Genomic DNA, 4,076 nt, shown 5'->3' with positions numbered 1-4,076 from the left:
GTTCGCAGAGTCCTAAGTCATATCTTATCTTGATTTTTTAGTAAAGGAAAACAAAACAATGACCAGGAGAATTCCGCTTCCGCAATTGTTAAATTAGCCAATGAATCGCAGAGATTAAACACATGAGAAGTTGTTTTCGCACAAAAAAAAACTGCATATTGAGTCCTTAACAAACAAATACAGAGAGGAAGCTTGCAATCATGAATTCATATCTATAGGTGGTGTGTTATCTGCTCTGTGGATAGATACAGCTATACACAACATGAGTTAATTAAGAACATGGAACACTAAAAAAACATGGGTAAACAGGCCAGATTATTTGAGGTATGGCATAACTCAAACAAAACATTTAAGAACTGATGAGACTTAACTAAACCAGACTTGAATTGATCACATTATGACCAAATTGGACTATAAGAAACAATGGTAAAACAGTCATTTGAATCAGAAATAGCAGAAACAAAGCATAAAGAACATTAGAGGTGTACTGCTGAAAATGTAATTCAACATATCCTCACACTGAGGGTGGGATTTGTTAAACAACAGATGGGGCAGGGGGATTTCTTTTGATCACGCACAACAAAATAAAACTTGCAATACTTAAATCCCCCTTTCCAACACCATGGATACTCTGCCACTTGGCCAGGCATGCAAAAACACTTATTTATCAACTTCACTATCCAAAAAAAAATCTTAAAATGAAATAGCACAATATGGTGTCAACATACAACAATAAAACAGTGAACTGTCATTGTTGTGTGACGCTCACCTCTCTGGCTAAACTCAACTACTATGGGCCCCGAAAGGACCATCATCTGGCGGTGCCTGTAGTCGGCTCACCGTCACCAATTGGCGGCCAAAAAACTGCTGCAAGTAGCCGGCGTCCCGGAGCTCTGCAGCGGTCAATGCAAACAGTAATTCTATGGTAAGATTTTTTCACGTTACAGGGCTTCACTTAGTTTGAATTAGGCCACATCCATTTTAGGTAAATAATTCATATATGATCTTGGCTAATGGTGACGTAGCATTGATCACTTTGCGGGGGGGGAACACATTATGTTCACACCGGTGGTAAAAATAATTCAGCAGAAGCAGGAAAAAGGGGAAATGCCACGCATCCCACCCTGGAAATCTCACCCTGCTCACACCTAAACGACAAAATAGGAAAACTTTTCCTCTATTAAGTGTTTCACACAGGTCACGATTGTTAGTGACAGCCTCTGTTTGTTTCTGGTCTTATACCTTTTCGCCTAACTTTCTCGTTTGCCGGGCATGGCCTGGTCTAAAAGTGTAATGGTCGTCATGGATGGATGAAAAGTTATATTTGCACATTACGTTAATATTTCCTTTTGCTAAGATTAGATATTTAAACAGCAAAAGCAATATTTAGCATTATAAAATTGGGTTTTGTTAGGGGGTGAACTATAGTTGACATTTGCTTATCAGTGTTGCTTGATCTTGCCAGAGTTTATTCCTGGGTGTCTCAGTCGACCAATCGGATCAGTTCATAGGTCACCAATGTCCCAAATGGTTAGGTGATAACATTTCTCAACAGCAGCCACATGTCAAGGACTGTATGACCCGTCCCACTAGATATGTGCTATCAGTTCAACTTTTTGGAATAAACCAAATTTGATACAAAGTTCAAAGATTTGTTTCAGACTGGGTATGATATTAAATTATGGGTGAGGACATGGATTGGGGGAGGTATTGTGAATGGTAAATTGCTACCGGCCTCGTTTTTGAGACAGCATGGCTACTTTTTCTGTAGTTTCAAACTTGACTTGAGAGTTTATGTAGAATGATACATTTAGAGCTGGGACTTAACTTAAGACTTAAGACAGAGTTACTACATAGTTGCTATACAATCAATCATAACCAGTGGAAGAAAGCAACTCAAGTATTGCAGTAGAGTTCTGAAGTACTTATACTTTCATTTTCTGCCTAATAATTTTTCTACTTCACTACATTTCAAAGGGAAGAAGTTTACTTCTTATTATATTTCCTTGACAGCTACAGTTGGATACTTTTCAGATAAATTGTTAAAGATTAAACCAGTGATTCCTGACCTTACTTTTAAGCATTGTCTAGTTAGGTTCCTTTGTCACGTTTTAGATGTCGGAGTAGCTCCATTTAAGACAACTTCTCAGATGGTTTGTTTAACTTGGTTTCTTAACAGAAAGAGGGAGCAGGGACCCCCTACGTCATATATTTTATAAAATAAAGTTGCACGTTATTGTAGTTGGGCCTACAATAACGTGCAGGGCTGCCAAAAGCCTTAATACATACCTTTTTAGTGTACAGAGTACTACGCTATAAAAATGTTAATAGTTGGCATGATTTTATAAACCATGTTTTATGGGGCACAGGGATTCCTTAGGATGAACTGTATCTGTGGATGACTGCCTTACCTAAAGGTTAGTAAGCCTATTATCAATGGGGATTTATTTAGCTAACAATATGTGGGAATTGTGTTTAGACATGTTTGTTTTTTTATGTTAAAAAATTTACAATAAGTTGGAGCCCCCCCCTGCAGTGACCTTTGGGATCCCCTAGGGGTCCCGGACCCCCTGTTGAAGATCTCTGGTTTAAAGTATTATCCAACATTTCACACAAGTAGGATTTTAAATGCAGGATTTACTTGCAGCGGAGAGTTTTTTACATTGTGGTATTTGCATAATTAAAATATTTAAGCACTGACGGACTACCTCTTAAAGACATCTTCAGCCATTTCCTCGCGGCCATACATCAGTTCTGTGGACACCAGGTTCTGATTTAGTGAGTTTCTGTCCAGAGCCAGCTGGCATACTCAATCGCTGTCAGAAGTTACAGAGAGCAACACTTTCCTGGAAGCTTGATCAGATGGAAGCCTCTTTAGACTTTCACAATGCAACACACAGCTGCCCATGCTCTGGAGTCACTAGGGCAGGACTGACCGGTTCATCTCTCCAATGGTATATGAGGGTTATAAAAAGAAGGGATGCTTTTCGCATCAATCACATAGCACAGCATTTCTTTAATTTGAATGTACAGTAGCTGGATTACCACAGAAGAGAGTGTCATTTGTTGCATTGGCACTGAACATGCGCACCAAGGCTTCATGAGTCCAGCATGCGGACAGCTTTAGCTTCTGTTGTCTAAGACTAAAAATGCTGCAAGAGTTCAAATATCTTAGCATATTATCAGGGTTGGTTAGTAATGGATAACGTGTAATCACAATTAATCAGATTACAAAAAAATAAGTAACTATAATCAGGCCAGATTACATTTGAAAAAATATGCGGTTAGATTATAGTTACATTGTCAAAGGATTACTTGATTACGTCTGAATATGTTGTTCCCATCTAAAATATTGTAGGTAAAGAAGATATGAAATGTTCAGTTTATTATGATGATTTATGGGCAAAAAATGGAACCTGAACATTTTGGGTAAGTGCCCCTCTTGGGTTACAACGGCAAAGTCCTCGATGTGGCTTTTGACTTAAAAACTGCAGGAACAACCCCTCCCTCCCCCCCAATCTCCTGTAAATGCTAAATATGAAGTACTTCATAGTACTTCCTCTGCTGCGCTGTGGAGATAGGACTGACAATGCAAGACTATCTTCAAATAGACTTCTGTATTCTGTCTTATTTGTAAAGATAAATGTAATGATGTTTCAGTAGGCTAGACCTTCATCAGGCAGACAATGCTGACTATGATCAAATGCATTTTGTTTGCATTGAAAATGTTTTAAGTTTGTTTTAAAGTAATCCAAAATTATTCAGATTAGATTACAAATATGTATTTTGTAATCCAATGGATTACGTTGCTTGATAAAAAAAAGAACTGCCATGTCATTTGTAACTGACTACATTTCAAAGTAATACATGACTTTATATTGTTCTCATAGGAGATAACGCATCACAGATGTTATGTTGTTATGTTTTTATGTTCACACGTAATATCAAATACAAATCAAATACAGAGATGTTACACAAGAAATAGTATGACTGTAAAAATGTAATGTTTGGAACACATCCGTCTCATGATCCCAGAGATTCACACAGGTGAAGAGGTGGGGGCGAGGGGGGGGGGG

This window comes from Etheostoma cragini, chromosome 13 (genome assembly GCF_013103735.1).
Source record: "Etheostoma cragini isolate CJK2018 chromosome 13, CSU_Ecrag_1.0, whole genome shotgun sequence".
NCBI classification, from domain to species: domain Eukaryota; kingdom Metazoa; phylum Chordata; class Actinopteri; order Perciformes; family Percidae; genus Etheostoma; species Etheostoma cragini.
Note: the sequence above shows the minus strand (reverse complement) of the source record.